We start from the raw sequence: 19441 nt of genomic DNA on the forward strand, positions 1-19441 counted from the left end.
CGTGCACATCTTGCAAATGACTCCCTTCAGGATAATGACATCGCTCGACTGGAGTGGCCAGCATGTCCTCCAGACATGAACCGTATCGAACACGCCTGGGATTGATTGAAAAGGGCTGTTTATGAACGACGTGACCCAACAATCACTCTGAGGGATCTACGCCCAATCGCCGTCGAAGACTGGGACAGTCTGGACCAAGAGTGTCTTGGTGAACTTGTGGATAGTATACCACGACGAATAAAGGCATGCATCAGTGCAAGAGGACGTGCTGCTGGGCTTTAGAGTTACCGTTGTCTACAGCAATCTGGACCACCAGTTCTCGCTGTATGGTGGTACAACACGCAATGTGTGGTTTTCGTGAGCAAGGGCGGAAGTGATGTTTATGTTGATTGCTTTTAGAATTTTCTGTACAGCTTTCGGAACTCTAGCAACCGAGGTGATGGAAACTGTTTTTGATGTGTATAGTTGGAATAAAACAAAAAGGAAAGTGTTTGGAGAAGATGTGTCAGGACGGAGCGAGACAGAAGGACGACAGTGAAGAGTGATGCAAATGGTTGACATGGAAGTGAGGGAGAAGTTTGTCACAAAACTACTAGGGAACAGTCGTGATTACGTCGAGTGCGTTGCGGTCCGGCCGTGATTGTCGCCGCGTACAAAGCGCCTGGCCGCGCAACGATCCTAGGCGACGCGATGTTGCGCAAGCCAGGAAGAGAAGCAGCCGCTTTCTCCAGTGGATGACGCAACGCAGTGCCGCCCCTGGCCGCGTTCCAGGGCACGAGGTGACCGGTGGCCGGTGCTCCGGGGCTGGAGCCTCTCGGCCCTCCAGCGCTGACCCGTCAGCTCCACAGGCCGGCTCCGGGAAAATCCCAGCCGCAAACAAAAACTGCTAGTAGCAGCTGACGAGTAGCACTGTTTAATAGTTTAACTGCTATTACGAAATAATATTAAGCATGCTGATAACTGTAATGACAAACTTTTTTTTAATTTATGAGGCCTTAAAAGATAATTATACTTCTTTTATTTTACTCGGAATTTGTTCAGGTGGGATGAGGTCCATTCAGAATGGCTCGATTTACATGACGAGATTCTTGTACAAACAAGCATCGACAGTGATATACAATCAGCCATGCCAGCGTCAAACCGAAAGCCTCGAATCCTGGCTCAGAGTCACATTAACATTCATTTGTTTTTTTGCTGCACCTGTTTGTCTGCCGTGACACGAACGATCCCGGAAGAAGAGTCGTGTTCAGCCTTGGTAAACAGTGCTGCTAATCAGTTATTACAACTAGTTGTGTTTGTGGCTGGGATTTCCCTGGAGCCGGCCTGTTGCTATGACCCCGTGGATCTAGCGAGCGTTGTTGATATTCAATAGACAGCACAGTGTGAGGAAGTGGGTGATGAAATGGGGTAGAACGCTCCAAAATTGTGTCAGAATCCCTTTCGGCATGGACCAATTCTATGTACCTCAGACTGTTCGAGGAGTCGACCTCAGGACCATTGACTCAGCAGCCAGTGGACCTACACGTTAGGAAAGCAACTAACACTACCATACCGTATAATGGCAACAGTCAACCAACCGCTTCTATGTGAAAAAGGTATCGGCTTTGTTAGTACTAAAACTTAGTACTCCTCCAACGAAAACACATGTTCCATCCACAGCAGTGAAAGAGCCAGTGCCTTTCAGCTCCACTTTATTCTTGGTAGCAACAGATGCTGCAGTAAAAGCAACGTTATCAGTGGCTTCTTCTCTCACTCAAATGATAAGCTGTAGTATGCTGACTTATTTTATGTCATGAAAATGTACAGCAGTCTGTCATGAAGAAGTAAAAAGATACGAGCATAGCGTTTTGATCTATATAGGATGTGTTGCCAAACGGGTGACAACTGCAGTTTTCGCAAGATAATGTGAGATTATGCTTGCGATGTTCGACAATGTAAGTCAGGCTCTGTCGCCAGGAGCCGAGAAAGAAGTGAGCGGTCAGGGGCGTCCCATTCGTACTGACGTGGTTGGTAGCATCTTGAGAAAGCCTAAAGTGATCAAAGTGTATTCAATTGTTCTATAAGAGTAACGACTAGGTATTTTCGGAAAACCTACCAACTAGTAAATCTATGACACATGTAAATCAATTTATTAATAATTGCCACTAGCAGTTTCAAACCGAAACAGTTCGTCGTCTCTGTGTGATAGCAATGGACATACTATCGATGACAGTGCTGCTAGAGCAGATTTATTAAACTCAGCCTTCCGAAAATCCTTCATCAAAGAAGACGAAGTAAGTATTCCAGAATTCGAATCAAGAACAGCTGCCAATGTGGTAGATATCTTCCGAGTAGGTAAGCAACTTGAATCACTTACTAAAGGCCAGCCTGCCGGTCAAGACTGTATAACAGTTAGGTTCCTGTCCGAGTATGCTGCTGCAATAGATCCATACTTAACAATTACATACAGCCTCTCGCTCGACGAAAGATGCGTACCCAAAGACTGGAAAGTTGCAAAGGTCACACCAATATTCAAGAAAGGCAACAGCAGTAATCCACTAAATTACAGTCCCATATCATGAACGTCGATTTGCAGCAGGATTTTGGAACATTTATAGTGTTCGAACATTATGAATTACGTCGAAGAGAACGGCCTATTGACACTGTCAACACGGATTTAGAAAACATCGTTCTTCTGAAAAACAACTAGCTTGTTACACACGCGAAATGTTGAGTGCTATCGATAAGGGATTTAAAATTGATTCCTTATTTCTAGATTTCCAAAATGATATCGACACAGTACCTCACAAGCGGGCTGTAGTCAAATTGGGTGCTTATGGAATACATCTCGGTTATGTACTGGTTTGTGATTTTCTGTCAGAGAGGTCACAGTTCGCATTAATTGACGGGAAGTCATCGACTAAAACATGAATGAGTTCTGGCGTTCCCCAAGGTAGTGTTATAGACCTCCTGCTGTTCCTTATCCATATAAACGATTTAGGAGACAATCGAACAGCCGTTAAGTCATCACAAGATTAAAATAAATTGTAAATCGATTTAAAAATGGTATTTTTGTGGTGTGAAAGTTGGCAATTGACCCTATATAATGAAAAGTAAGAGGTTATCGACATGCGTACTAAAAGGAACCGATAGACTTCGGTTACGCGATAAATCAATCAAATCTAAAGGCTGTAAATTCAACTAAAAACCTAGGAATTACAATTATGACCAACTTAAATTGCAAAGAACGCATATAAAATTTTGTGGGTAATGCAAACCGAAGACTGTGTTTTATTGGCCGAACATTTAGAAGATGCAAGAGATCTACTAAAGAGACTTCCTACACTACGCTTGTCCGTCCTCTGCTGCATGGTGTGGGGTACTTACTAGATAGGATTAACGCAGTACATCGAGAAAGTTAAAAAAAAAGGGCAGCACGTTTTATATTACTGAGGAATATGGAAGAGAGTATCACGGACATGACAAAGGATTTGGCGTGGGCATCATTAAAACAAAACCGTTTCTCGTTGCGGCGGGATCTTCTAACGAAATTTCAATTGCCAACTTTCTCCTTCTAATGTGAAAATATTTTTCTGACGCCTACCTACATAAGGAGGAACTATCATAATAATGAAATAAGGGAAATCAGATCCCGCACGCGAAGATACAGCTGCCGGCCGGGGTGGCTGAGCGGTTCTAGGCGCTGCAGTCTGGAACCGCGCGACCACTACGGTCGCAGGTTCGAATCCTGCTTCGGGCATGACTGTGTGTTATGTCCTTAGGTTAGTTAGGTTTAAGTAGTTCTAAGTTCTAGGGGACTGATGACCTCAGAAGTTAAGTCCCACAGTGCTCAGAGCCATTTGAAGATACAGCTGTTCGCTTTTTCCGAGCGCGGTTTGAGAGTGGAAGGTGGTTCGACGAGCCCTCAACCAGACACTTAGTTGTACACTCTGTTTTATTATTTTAGTCCAACACATTCAGGAGCTACAGTTTCATTTTTAAGAGCAACATTGACATTTTTCCGTTACGGCTGGTTGTGTTTATCGTCATCGTCCAACCATGAAACTACACATTCTCATTAGGTGAGCTGATATATGAAACAGATGTAACGCCCAGAAACGTATATTCAGTCTTCGAAAATGCAGTTTCAGCTTCTAAACGCTTTGGATAAAAACATGGAAGTAAAATATTTTGACATGAAAGTTGTCTGTTAAATACCCACTTTCGGTAATCAATTACACAATTATTTTACTTCCCGAGTTAGTCATTGACTGCAAACGGTTTGGTTAAATTGTATAGTCTTGCAAGCTTACGTTAAGTCACGTGTTCAGTTCCGGTTCCATGTGAGTCAAACGTATCGTTCCCCGCCGAGCGAGAAAAACTAGGATATAATTTGGGATAAGTCGGTCATATAATGTTAACAATGGCGAGACCTGCCGTTTTAAATGTTTATTTCACGATGAGATTTTCACTGATTTACCAGGTAGAGTTGCTATGAACGCCACGAATGGAGACAGATTCCACGTGCAGTTTCAAACGAAGACTGGTACAGAATGCAAATTCAGTCATTTGATCCGAAATTTCGTTCGACCAAGTCAGTCACGTTTGTAGTCAGTTTAGCTTATTAAATATTTTGTGTTGTGTATAGAACTGGACTCACGTGATGTTTGCATACTTGATTTACGTACCACATGACTTTGTGCTGTTCTGATGTCATGTGTTTTCTGTTCATTTCCTTTTTCCTGTTTCATTAATTGTACAGTGTGGAAGCTAAATAATTTTTTTCTGATTTCCACTACCCTGATCGTTTGCTTGATATTTATGTACGTAAAAGTTGGCGCACTCTTCACTCTGCCACTATTACATGATTACGTGTAGTGAGAGGCAACCTTTCTCTCTTACAATCTGATGCACTTAGGGAATTTCGTCTAATATTTCGCATCTCATATAGCAACCTCTACTTTAGGCACTACGTTCCCAGTTCTTTACATGAATTTCTTCGGTAATATTGTAGGTTTTGACGCCGATGATGCTCGAAGAGACGCTAACGTGATTTTACAGAAGTGTATTTGTTCAGTTTTACACGTTTGACTGTCATAGTATTGTGTCTACATTCCCATGGCAGTGTGAGCAGCTAGAGGTTGGATTGCTATAACGTACTTACTACCGTTAGCGTATTATGAATTGTCTTTGGGTTCAGTTCAGTTCAACTTATCTGACACAATGCCTGCTATTTTTACGTCTAGCCATCAATGTGCGTTCCGCTCGATTAACTTCCTTTTTCTTGCCAGCGTCAGATGTTGTTCAGTAATTTACTTCATGGTTATAACTTCATAATAGGGCGTAATTACTTCAAGTCAGAGCATGATGGGTTTACCTGACACTAAAAAGCCAAATTTTGAACAGAGGAGACATCTCACAGACTAAAGACGCCGTATTATTAATAAGAATATTCATACGTATCACTAAAATGTGATTCAAGATAACTTTTAAAGGTACTTCCTACTTCCAGCCAAGCAGTCAAGCAAATTTAAGTTAAAAAATATTGTACCAACTACACACAAAGAAAAACGAAGTCCACGAACTCTCAGCGTCCATACGACTAAAACTCCTTACTGAACAGTGAAGTGAAAGAGGGTCGTACTTTACAGCAAACATGGGATGCGCCAGCTTCCTCCAGCAGTTTGACCGGCTTTTTAAAATGACGTAATGTACAGACGCGTGCACTATTGACGTGGAGTCCTTTTCTCTTAAGACATTATTGATTATTTCGTGCCTTGAAGTTTGTTTTTTATTCATTGTCATTGATTTACGCTGGACGGCGTAGAGCATGTTGGAGAATCTACACCAAATCCTAAATACACTGTGTCTGTGAATTTGTTCGTAATGTAGTTAGTTACATTAATATCAGTACCTAGCAAATCGTATTCTGATTTGATCTTGAGGCTTAATTGTACTGATAACGAATGAGATTGTGTTCCCGTTTCTTCTGTGTATAGCTTTACCTATAAGACCAGCTACAGTAAACCATTGTGATGCTCAAACCAACCAATTTGTTGATAAATGTTTTACAGTTCAAATAATTCTACATCACACTATTACAAGCGGTTTGTTACTTAATTTTTACATTTTCGGAGTTTATTGAAGGGTTTTTACCACTATATTTTTGCAGACAGACGCCATCCTTTTATTCCTGCCTTTTTTTTTAAACAAAACACCGATCTTGATCTTCCGAAGCGTGTGTGTTCTGGATTAAAGAAAAAAAGGTTCAAAATTAGAACTACTTAAACCTAACTAACCTAAGGACATCACACACATGCATGCCCGAGGCAGGATTCGTACCTGCGACGGTACCGGTCTCGCGGTTCCAGACCGAAGCGCCTAGAACAGCTCGGCCACAAGGCCGGCTATGGATTAGAGTCTGTACGAGAGTTGAAGAGCATTTTGAGCACAATATTCACTAATTGCTGCTCATATCAAGACTAAAATCAAGAATGCGACGCCACTGGAAAACCCTTGATGGTTTTAAAATCACGAGATATAATTTCGTTTATCGTAAAGTTCAGAATCCCTCAAGATGTGTCTGTCTATATATCTTAAAATCCTATTCTCCAATCGAACGGCAGAAGACAAATGATGTAGTCGGTAGTCAGGCAACACTGATATTTCTGTCGCCACTGGGCGTTACCTGAGAGGTTTGGAAGAATTAATTACTCCTTAGCCGCAATTTACAGCAGTGGTAGCTATTTATTCATTGTTCAAGTAACAAACACACGGTCGATTCGGTGATTACTGTATCGATAAAGCAATTTGAGACGTACTAATTTTTCATTTTCTTGATTGTTTCTTGTTCATCTGTTCTCTTCAAAATCCCACTATCTGAAATGGACTACTTTTCCTTTCTACCTGCTTTCCATTTCTCTGTCATGAAGGCAAAAATACTATTGAAAAGCCGACACATCTCAACACACGAACGTGGCAGACGTTATTGGAGGCGACTTGCTACGATGTTTAACAGCCACTCATCAGCAGCGCACAAAAAACTGCCCTGCTTGGGGACCGTTAGTCGACAGACAACGTATTGAAGCACTGAGCGGTAACCGGGACGTTTGAGATCGCTGTTTGACCTGCTGAGATACAACAGGCATTCTAGTTGGTACCTCTAGCTATGGAAGGAAAGAGACTGGCATATTTAGCCTATGCATACTCTATGTCGGAAGAGGAGTTGAAGCAAATGACCAAAGCACTAAAGAAGGCTGCCAGCAAATTTGGGCTAAACATAAACGAAGCCAAGACAGAGTACCACGTTATGACGCGTGGTCATTGTCAGACTGCTGATCAACTACAATCACTGCAGGTTGGGGACCAGTCCTACAAGAGAGTGCAAGAATTCAAATACCTAGGCCCACTTTTCACTGGGAATTCGTCATGTGAAGCAGAGATCAATGCCAGAATACAAGCAGGAAACCGATTTTACCACAGCCTAGCACAAGTGCTTCGGTCCAGATATCTCTCCAGACAGTTCAAGATTCGGCTGTACAAAACCCTGACCCAGCCTGTTGTTCTATATGGCTGTGAGACATGGAATATCCTGAAACAGGACTTCCATAAGCTCCTTGTTTTTAAGAGAAAAGTGCTTCGGAAGATCTTCGGTCCGGTTCTGGATGCAGATACAGGGGAATGGAGGATCAGATACAACCAAGAGCTTGAGGAACTATATCAGCAGCCCAACATAGCAGGAACTGTCAAAGCCAAACGAATGCAATGGGCCATGTGGTCCGGATGGAGGATCAGCGATGGCCTTGGAAGCTCCTGGATTTCACACCTACATGTAAAAGACCGCCAGGGAGGCCCAAGAAGCGTTGGAGGGATGGACTCCATGAAGATTTTAACCAAGTGTCAACAGATGTGAACGGATGGCGGATAGCAGCAATGGGCAGAATACAGCTGGAGGAGGAAACTTGTAGATGCGTGCGGTCCACTGGGCTAATAGTACTACCTCTAGCTATGAATTCAAGGTAAACTAGTGACTTCACAGACGTGTATCATCATCTGTCTTCCTTGCTGGAGAGGACAGCTTGCAGATAAAGGAATGTACCGCGCTCCGCTCCATTCACCCATGAAATGTATTCGCAGTTGCGAATATAAAAAACCGTCAGCCTTATAAGGGAATGACAACAACGAAAATCAGTGCCGAATCGGGACTCCAACCCGGATTTCCGCTTAACGCTAGCTGTCGCCTTTGCCGCTTTGGGTACACGGCCAGACGCAAACTTCCATATGTGGTCGTTCCTGCGTCACACTCTGTACTCGCACACACGTTATATAATTCCCTTGCAGGGGAGGACATTTTAATTGAAAGTCGATGTCTGATATCGGCGGATAAATACGATACTGCAGTGCCTCTGTTGTTAAGAAGAACGATGCAAGCATGTCCGAAGGAACATTGCATCGTTCTTCTTAACAACAGAAGCACTGCAGTATCGGCCATATGGCCCGGATGGTGGATCACAGATGGCCTCGGAAGCTTCTGGATTTCCCGCCTACAGGAAAGAGACTGCCAGGAAGACCCTTAGAAGCGTTGGAGGGTTGGACTCCATGAAGATTTAAACCAAGTGTCAATAGATGTGTCAATAGTTAGTGTGAGACAAGCTAAGGCGGCGAACTGGTCTATGTTTATACGTAAAGCCTTCTTCCCACGCTAAGACCATTGCACAACAAGACTGGCACGTTGTCAGAAGAGAGTGCCTGTTCTGTGATTTCTGCAGAGACAGTTTCGCAGTGGCACGGATAGCAAGTAAATAACACTGTGCGATTGAAATGGTTCAGCTACCGGAAATTTACTCGTAAGTTAAAGTACCCGGTACAGTACTACTCACGTGGGCAAAAGCGCCGATTACATAAACATTAACCGTGAAATTATGGCAGTACATGAACCAAATCCAATGTCGCATCCAGCTTTAAAGAGATAGTGCCAACAATTTGACCAAGGCTGCACAGACGTGAGTGAAGGCCATGGACATCGACCAGAGACGGAGATATCCAGGCAGTCGAGGAAGAAATTCCGGTGGAAAGAGATTTTCCGATGCTCTCTAATCAAGAAGCGGTTTTCTGTAGTCGAGGAAGTGAACGACTGGTAAAACGTTCTGATCGTAGTTTACAGTAGCTTGTCTACTATGTTGAAAAGTATTATTATATCTGTGTGTCATTTTGAAATGTAGTGCAGCGTTCAATAGAAGTTACTTGGCCCTCCGCAACAACGTTTAGCTTACTTCTAGAATTTCCGTCTTAGAACTGTGAAAATCGAAGCACCACAGTGAACTGGAGTTCATGACAAGAAGATATCGAGCGTTCGTTTGGCCGTTCTGATTTAGCTTCACTCAAATAACCGTACGGAAGCCAGGATGGCTCTTCGACAATTCCGCAGCAATCTCTCCCTCGTCGACTCAGTCTCCGTAAATCTACTACCCCTCCCTTAGTTTATCCTAAACACTATATGCATCGTATACAGCACTGTCTCCTTGATGTCAATAGAACGCTAAGATCTATTTCTCCTCGTTCCATACTTCCGCTAAAATATCGATAACACAGTAGTAAGTGCCAAGATCCCGTGCGGGAGACGACCTTCGCCATCAAGCAACTATCGAACAGCAAAGGCGTCGTGTGACCTTTGGGTTTGCATCTGAGCGTATCTGATACTGTCTGCAAGTACATTGTGCCTTGCTTGCGTCCAGCATTCACCAGTAGCTGCTGTCAATAGTCAAGGAAGGGAGCTCGTAAACCCTACGTTTAAACTACTTCCTCAGCGAAGGAAAAAATTTAACTCCAGAATTTACATGCGTGATCATTACGTACAAAAAATTGCTCTTATTTGCCGTACAACGTCCAACCTATTACGTAAACACCTTATATCTCCCCGTCAGCAAATTGGAGAGCAATGAATCGACATTAACCGTGTGTTTTTACACAATAGTCTCTCAGATTTCGCCTGGAACAGAGAGAGGAAAATGCATAAAAAAATAAACTGGACTAACGTCAACAGCTTTCTAGCCGCTGTAATAAGTAACTTGCAGTCTCATGTTTGATAGCCAGCAGAGGCAATGAGGTGGAGCTCTTTCGGTTGGAAAGAATCAACAATGTGCGCAGTAGGTGACATAGTGTACTCTTGGTCAGAAAAAGTGGAGTTCAGTACTACTTCCACATCTGTATTTCTCCTCCGCAAGACATTTGACGGTGTGTGGGGTACGGTAGCTCTGGTACCGTTACCTTATCGCCCCTTCCCTGTTCCGTAGGCAGATAGCGCTTGGGAAGAACGATTGTTGATCAATCTCCCTATACGCTCTACTTTCTCGAATTTTCTCACAGTGGTCATTTCGCGAGACGTATGTAGGTGAAGTAATGTGTTATCTGATTCCTTCTCAACCTGCTATTTAGGAATTTTAATAGTAAAAATCTATGTGGTACATAACGCCTCTTACAGCGCTTCCCATTGGAGTTTGCTAAACATTGTAACGTTCCCTCGCCGACTCTACTATCCCGTGATGAAACGTGCCGCACATTGTGGGGTCTTGTCTATGTCTGCTATTAATCCAACTTGGTAAATGTCCCAGACTGAAGGGCAACACTCAACAATCAGCAAAACAAGTGTTTAGAAAGCCACTGCTTCCGTGAAAGAATTATATTTCCTTAAGAATCTTCCTATGACCCTGTGTGGCATCTGCTTTTCCCACTGATTGTTTTATGGGCTTTTTTCTCTTAAGGTCGCTCCGGATGGTTACGCCTGGATATTTTATGGTAGATAATGTTTCCAATAATTTGTCATCAGTAGTGTACTTGTACGGTAATTGATTTCTTCTACTATGGATGCGCCGTAAGTTACGTAGCCGCCAGAGACTGCGCCGTTCACCAATCCTCTGCAGGTCATCCGCCAGTTCACTATAGTATTCTGGCGTTGCTGACCGGTATTGGGTTTGCTTTGAATTACCAGTGATGCATTTTGTCGTCAAAGACACTGGTAATGTCTGTAGCACGAAGAGGTGCTGAAAGTTTGGTGAAAATTAAACTTCAAAAAAGAAAAGCCTACAAAATTTCTTTGAGATCACAATAAGAAATCAGTAAATACCGGACTACTTAACGCAAAACTGTGAATACGTTTCATAGCATACAGTATTTTATATATGTTACAGTGTATCTTCTATAAGATCTCTGGAGATGGGCATGTGGCCATATACCGATCCAGCCAAAATAACAATAAATAATGACACAAGGGGTCTTGTATAGATATAGTCATTTATCAATGTTTTATAATATTTTTGAGGTCAATTTTCAAATTGTTTCATGTTCCTTCCATTACATCCTCTCGATACGATCGTATATTGTTTGGACATTGTTAAAATTTGAATAGTATTTAATAAAGATACATTGCTGCAAGCAGAACATGATGTTCTTCAAACAATATACACAAACTGTGAATCCTTAAGTTAAGAATATATCAACTTTTTCCACGTCTTTGATTAACTTGAGAGGAATATTGGGCCACAAAGTAATATAGGATTTCAAATGCTGACTGCATATCAGTGTCCCAATAACAAGCACCAAGGAGTATTGCAGGTACTAAGCTTAATAATAATAGTGACTGGTAACTTCCCTTCATCCTTGTCGTCGTCACCCTGATCACACACATTAACAACAACAGCAAAACACGGACTATTCTGAACCAGCCCAGTGCACAAAACAACTAGGAAGAGGGCACACAGAAAGACTTGCAGTCACACTGTTCATGAATGGGCATTCCCCCCCCCAATTTTATCGCCTGCGGGATCTTAATCCACAAATGCAATAGTAAATATTTGGTTTTTCTTGATCGGAAAGGAGGATGATTGAGGTTTTAGTCCAGTTGACGGTGGGATCATTAGATACAGATTTTTGATAGTCAGGCGCACCGCAGTTTCCCTAACTCACAAAAATCTCAGTAAAATTAGCTAATTGTGTCTACGCTAGTGTTTTGCAGGACGAGGTACTGGGTCCGCGTCACGATATCTGTGTTAGCAAATAATCGCCGGTGCCGGTGTGTTCGGTTACCAAAGCAGTGCGCGGTGAAAGTGCTCCTTTCGCACTCTCGCATTCAAGTCTCCCACTGGCGAGCCGTTTCACAAGTTGTCATCAAGCGACCGCGTAACTAGAAAGCTGTGAATGATATCGCGAAATGTGCGCTCTAAATGTGAGGCTTTGCGTGGTGAGTGACACATTTAATAGTTATTGTTCGTGGAAAATGAAACATATTACATATACAGAAGGGTGTCACGAAAACATAGTGATCTTGTTTTATGAAAAGATCACAATATTTTATTGCTATGACTGTTTCCAGCTGAATTCGATGTAAAGACCCCAGATAACTGTTTCCTATCATTAATAACGTTCAATGTACTGGCATAAGTGGAGCTCCCTGTAGTTGTACAAGTAACATTTTTTCAGATATTTGCTACAATATCACTTAGAATGTTTAGAAACAAATGAAGGGATTTTAAATTACTTCCATGTCATGGTAGAGGTGAATCGTAATTAATTGTTTTCGAGGTAGGTTGGGCATTAACTTCGCGTATAGGTCATTGCTAACCCAACTCTTAACAAACCAGGTGATACATCAAACGGAAAGGAGGATGTAAGATGGACATCAACAAAAGCAAAACGAGGATAATAAAATGTAGTCGAATTAAATGTGGCGATGGTCAGGGAATTGGATTAGTAAATGACACACTTAAAGTAGTAGATTAAGTTTGTTATTTCGGCAGCAGCATAACTGATAATGGCCGTAGTAGAGAGGATACATATAATGCAGACTGACAAGAAAAGCGATTGTGAAGAAAAGAAATTTGTTAACGTCGAATATTGATTTAATTGTTACGAAGTCTTTTCTGAAAGTGTTTGCATGGAGTGTAGTTATACATGGAAGTGAAACGTGGATAATAAACAGATTAAACAAGAATAGAATACAAGTTTTTGAAATGTGGTGCTAAGACGAATGCTGAAGATTAGGTGAGTAGAAGAGTAACTAATAAGCAGGTACTGAATAGAATCGAGGAGAAAAGAAATTTGTAGCACATCCTGACTGGAAAACGGGATCGGCTGACGGGACACATTCTGAGACATCAAGAGGTCACCAACTTAGTACTGGAGAGAAGTGTAGTAGGTAAAGACTGATAAGTAACTCTGTCTGGAAATGTACAATTTGGATATAAAATCAGTTTGATGGTCGTATCACTTACAAATCTCCAGCCTTACCGTACGCACGCATCACTCGCTATTTTCTTCCGACTACAACAACGGCTGTTAGGAAGTGGTACATTCGCAACTAGGAGGGTTCACCGTGGTGCTCCATGGACGCGCCGTACTCTTGATTTGAAGGGGACATCCTTTGTCACGTGGAAGATGTGTACTCCAAACTTTGCCCATGCTACGGCCTCCTGTAGAGCACTCAGGTCAGATTTTTTTTGTCTCTGCTGTTAGCGTACCTCGAAGCGGAAGACGTGAAATTGATCCGTTGTCGAAAATTACATTAGATCCAAACGCTACCTTTCCTGATGTGGGTTCCTTATCAGAACTTTATCTACTAAGTCCCCTCTACAACACCTACAAGACACCTACAAGCCTGTAATGGGAACTACGAAACACCATGTATTTCCAGAAACAATCACTGCCTAAAGGTTAGAAAAAGATCTGCTGTGAATTACTCGTTATTACAATGGATTAGTAATCACAAGGGACTGGGTTCAGACATGAGCCAGTCCACCGCGCCTAAGATTCTCCTTGATTTACTTCATCACGTCCATTAAAGAAGGCCACGACCTACATTTAGCATTCTCGGCAATTCTAGTAGTTGTACGCCTGTTCTGACGCTACAGACAACTGAACGTCGCATAATGAGCCGAAGACCAAATGTCTTGGATGTTACCGAGTGACATGCAGCAGGACCTATAGCATTCACGTTGGTAAAGCCCTCTCGATCTATAGGTAACAAGGAAAAAATAAGAGCCAGAATTGAATTCAGGTACTGAAATTTGACCTATGTCATTTTGCGCATTCATTAAAGCGTGTGTTCATCACTCCTGTCATACAAATGCACTGCCTATCAGTACCAATCAGACTTGCTGGAATCCGAGGGTATTAATGGCTGCCTATGTATCGTAAGTCAGACTGCTGCATGATCCCAACCAGTGTTAAGGTATCCACCAATAGAGACGCAAGCAGTTGACATGATATACCTACACACAGAGCAGAATAAAGACGTAGCTGAATGAGTGAAAAGAGATTGTACAAATGGAAGAGACTCTACTATATTTACAAGAACATTTTAAGAGATTAGTAGAAAAGAAGAAAGGACAGATACTATAGTGGCATAAGAGTCAGGTCGTTACACTTAAAATACTCGATTCATGTGCGGTCCGAACAGACACGCAGATTTTGGTATCCCATGATTTCCATAAACCATCTCTGGCTAAACCTGGGATCATTGTTTTAACAAGACATCGGCCAATTTCGTCAACCCTGTTCGTCTCTCTGAGTTTGCGCTCCGTCTGCGATTATCTCGAATTAGACCATACAATCTCTACTATCAATTACCTAGATCGTATGGTGAACATGGGATGGATTATAATAGCAGAAGTGATTTAGAAAAACAATGTACTTCTATGAAGAACCAGCTAAGAAAAACTTAAATTATCGGTTGACCTAGTCTCTTAATTGATAGACCAGGTTGTCAGCTACTGAATTAGCAATCCTCAAACACGAAGTGCCACAGTTGAACGCTCAAAACACTTTTTTCCGCGTCTCATTAAGTCATTCCGGAAACTTTTCAATTAGCAGGAACAATGTCATCTTCAAACCTATATACCTCTTGCTGATACACGTGTGGCCGGCCCTTGTGGCCGAGCGATTCTAGAGGCTTCAGTCCGGAACCGCGGCTGTTGCTACGGTCGCAGGTTCGAATCCAGCCTCGGGCATGGATGTGTGTGACGTCCTTAGGTTAGTTAGGTTTAAGTAGTTCTACGTCTAGGGGACTGATGACCTCAGATGTTAAGTCCCATAGTGCTCAGAGACATTTGAAACATTTTGATACACGTGTAAACAAAAGATTAACATTTTCGGAATATTCCGTCGGTACTTGAAGGAACGTAGACATATTAAAAACTGAAGAAAAAAAACACATCTGACGATCCACAATAATATTTATTCCATAGTTCGTTGTGAACCCGCTTTAAGTTGTCTAAGGATGGCCTAGAAAGTCGAAAGCCGGTCCACCACGAAATATAGATTAAATATTTTTGTATAACATGAATACTTCATATTTAGGTTTTTGAAGAAAAGTTTCTTTAAAGAAAATATTTTTTTTACAAGAGATCGAAAGGCTTTGCACAGGTAACCTAGGACGGAAAAATAGTTCCTTTAAGGTATGAATGTAATTATAATGTTTTTCAAGGTCCATATTTGCAACAATGAGCACACTGTGTATTGTGTGGCAGAATTCAGTCGCACACATTTTACATCAATATTTTATACATTAAGTGATTTGGAAAGGAGGAAATTAGTGGTTCAAATGCGCTCTAATGCTCCAGTTGACCTGACAATTAATAGGTGAAAACGTTTTCTTTTGTTTGTATTATTTCAACATGTCTACACACGCCTTCACACGCGTGTTGATTAAACATTTAGATGGCTAATAACGTTGTCCCAGTTATTATTGTTTCTACGATAAATTCTTAACAATTGTGAAAAACACAGTAACGCAACAACCATCAGGTGCTAAACCACTGCGATGTTGTTGCTGTTGATGCGGCGGCAGCTCAGCGTAGAGTCACTGTGCCAGATGTCCACTGCATTCAGTTAACCCACAGAGGTGCCAATCGGCCAAATCGTCATCAGAAAACATCACCATGCTGCAGTGTTTCACTGTCAGCGTACAACTAACACTCGCAGGAAGACAACTCCGAGACAGAACCGAGCAATACCGACTGTAAGCTTGAAGGAGAAGGGTAAAGTGGCCATTACTGCTGTCGGCACCAAGTTTCGTCAGTGGATGATACGTATTTGATCCGAAATTAGCACTTTTGTGCAGATACTTTCACTGCAATACAGGTACAAAAGCAGTAGTGGTAAGAAAGCAAACAAGACGTAACTACACTGTAACGAGCACCGGAGGCCACGAGACCCTTATAATAAAAAACTCATAAAATATCGCTGAACAACCTCAGAAATTTTTGTAACTGGAGTTTTGTTCCATGTTACAGTAGGTGCCATCCTAGGAATTGCCCGCAGTGATTTGGGGTAACCACTGGAAAACTGAGTCAGAATATCCGGGCAGGAATTCGAACTCCCCTATCACAACAAGTGAACCACCTTGATCGGTGGCATCTGCCAACATAAGGAAGTAAGACCCACAGAGCAAGTACTTTGTGTAAGGTAAGGTCTATAACAAAGAGAAACAGCCTGATGGAATCCAAGTACGAGATAAATGAAGACTGTCTTGAGCACATCTCATCATATAAGTTTTCTGTGCTAATATTAAGAGGCGGAATGAAATGGGACGATCGCAGAAAAGTAGTATTAGGGAAGGGACACACAAGATTTACATTTGTTGGAAAGGCTCTGGGAAGAGGAGGCGCTGTAAAGGAAGTACCGTACAAGACACTACTGCAACTCGCTGTGAAGTGTTGTACAAGTGCTTCGAGTCATTATCAAGTTGGCATGACAACAGAAATCGGACGAATTGACGGACGCGCTCCTTTCATTGTGGCAGTCCTGTATGACTCGCACGGAAGTGTAACAGAAATGCTTGGCGAACTTAAATAAAAATCCTTAGGAGAAAGACAACGTATAGTTCTCACTAAATCCTGTACACTAAGTAAAGATATTAATGAAATGTTTTAAACATGCAACTGTTCGTAAGTTAACACTAAGATAAAGGTATATGTCTGCACAGGGTTAAATTACGATACATAACCTCGCTGGCACAGTCAGCGAACAATTCTCATCACATCTCAGGTTAATCTAATGCATTATGTAACTGTAATGCACCCGATGATGGCAGCATGCTGCAGAAACGCTGCTTGCTAATAAATATTAGTAAATAGTGACGGATGCAGTAAAAATTATTTCAGAAAATTTATAATACTTTTACTGACCGTAACCATTTCCATTCAATATGAATAAATTATAGTTTGAATCTAGACATCTACTTTTCGAAGAAAATTGTGCGACCGTCGCACACCTGGTCTAGAGATCATAGGAACAAGATACGAGAGCTTACGGCATCTACAGAGATATATACGCAGTCGTGTAACGAAAGAATAGAATAGGCCACATTATCGATAACATTGCCACGAAGTACCGTGCGCCAGGTATTCCACAGTAGCTTGTAGAGAATACATGTAGATTTAGATTCCTGAGCCCATTCACAAATCCAGCAAGAGTCTCAATTACTGTTATGTCTTAAACGCCTTTTTCTGTCCATAGATCACGAAACACAATGGTCGTCCGTGATCTGTGGCTTCCGCAGATGAATCTGTCATAGCTCACCGTCCTTCAGTCACAGGTCTTGCCTTACCTTCTGTTAAAGTACGTTGAGGTATAGTGCCTGAAGGTGAGTTTGTGTTTGAAACGTAGGGCGTTGTAAGACAGTGTGGTGGATCTCTGAGATTCATATCGGATTTTCGTGTACTTGAGATGTTACCTGAGTGGCTGGGCGCGTACTGGCCTTGACGCTGATGGAAACACGTACCTTTGAGGTGTTGGTGTGCTCGTCGTGCCTTGGACTGGTGCTGAGGGCGTGAGTGCAGCAACGCGCTGGACTGCCGGGCTGGGACTGCTCGGAAGACGCTCTGTGCGGGCCTTGATGGCTGAGACGCTCTCCCCCTCCCTCCTCCCCCCGGCTCTCGTTCCTACCTGGCAGCTTTCTCCGCCGGCACGACGTGGGAGGAGTGGGGAGTGGAGAGTACGGAACCCTGGCCTTGCTGGTCTGCCGCTCCTCGGTCTGCTGGAGACGCTGCCCTCCCGGGTTTACCCATCCGGGGCAGGAGTCTGCTGACGGGCTCGGCTGCGTACAGGGCCTCAGGGGCCTCACTCTGCTTCCGGTGCCTGGTGCCTACCCAGTAGATGACGTGTGCAACAAGGAATAAGAGTACGTCGACAGGGACGGCGCACTGGTTCAGCTAGACATGTGAGCTGAAGAGGAAATACTGAATCTGACGATAGCTTTGATCCCCAATGTCTTGAAATTGGCTGGCATAAACTACTCATCAGTGTCCAGTAACAGTAGAATATTTACATCAGCAACATCTAAATCTACATCTTTACTCCGCAAGTTGCAGCATCAGAAAACTGCAGTGAAATGCAGGAAGATCTGCAGCGGATAGGCACTTTGTGCAGAGAGTGGCAACTGACCCTTAACATAGACAAATGTAATGTATTGCGAATACATAGACAGACGAATCATTTATTGTTTGATTATATGATAGCGGAGCAAACACTGGTAGCAGTTACATCTGTAAAATATCTGGGAGTATGATTGCGGAACGATTTGAAGTGGAATGATCATATAAAAATAATTGTCGGTAAGGCGGGTGCCAGGTTGGGATTCATTGGGAGAGTCCTTAGAAAATGTAGTCCATCAACAAAGGAGGTGGCTTACAAAACACTCGTTCGACCTATACTTGAGTATTGCTCATCAGTGTGGGATCCGTACCAGGTCGGATTGACAGAAAAGATTGAAAAGATCAAAAGAAGAACGGCCTTTTTCGTCACAGGGTTATGTGGTAAGCGTGATGGCGTTACGGAGATGTTTAGCAAACTCAAGTGGCACACTCTGCAAGAGAGGCGCTCTGCATCGCTGTGTAGCTTGCTGTCCAGGTTTCGAGAGGGTGCGTTTTTGCACCCCCCTACTTATATGTCCCTAGGAGATCACGAATGTAAAATTAGAGAGATTCAAGCGAACACGGAGGCTTACCGGCAGTCGTTCTTCCCGCGAACCATACGCGACTGGAACAGGAAAGGTAGGTAATGACAGCGGCACGTAAAATGCCCTCCGCCACACACCGTTGCGTGGCTTGCGGAGTATAAATGTAGATGTATATTTAGAAGGCCCAGAGAAGTGTTTTCTGATCCTTACTGTTCATTTAGTGTACTAATGGCCCTCCACACAATATTAATAGTAACCTCAGACTTTCCGTAAATTACTTGATTTTCTCTAATGAAATACTATGTCCAAAAAGCTGCATAAGCATTCAGTCGGATCCTGCTATGGTTACAAAGTGGTACCAAGACTGGAAACTAGCCATAAATGTTCAGAAATGTAAAACTGTGCACGTCACAAAAAGAAAGAAAGTGTAGCATCCTGCGATAAAATCAGTCGGCGAAATCATGCAGGTACATGGGAGTAACAGTTTGTATGGGCATGAATGAAACGATCGCA

The 19441-nt window shown here is 42.6% G+C and overlaps 1 protein-coding gene across 2 annotated transcripts in view; it reads right to left on the reverse strand.

Annotated features, from left to right (window-relative positions):
- Positions 1-17954, reverse strand: part of LOC126284952 (alpha-tocopherol transfer protein-like) — a 126895-nt gene extending 108941 nt beyond the window's left edge. Inside the window, exon 1 of one of the 2 annotated variants that reach the window (XM_049984227.1) lies at positions 17753-17954. The gene's annotated coding sequence lies outside the window, so the exon portion shown is untranslated. The remainder of the gene's footprint in view (positions 1-17752) is intronic. The other variant, XM_049984226.1, reaches the window with a different exon arrangement.
- Positions 17955-19441: the final 1487 nt, after the last annotated feature.

This window comes from Schistocerca gregaria, chromosome 8, assembly GCF_023897955.1.
Source record: "Schistocerca gregaria isolate iqSchGreg1 chromosome 8, iqSchGreg1.2, whole genome shotgun sequence".
NCBI classification, from domain to species: domain Eukaryota; kingdom Metazoa; phylum Arthropoda; class Insecta; order Orthoptera; family Acrididae; genus Schistocerca; species Schistocerca gregaria.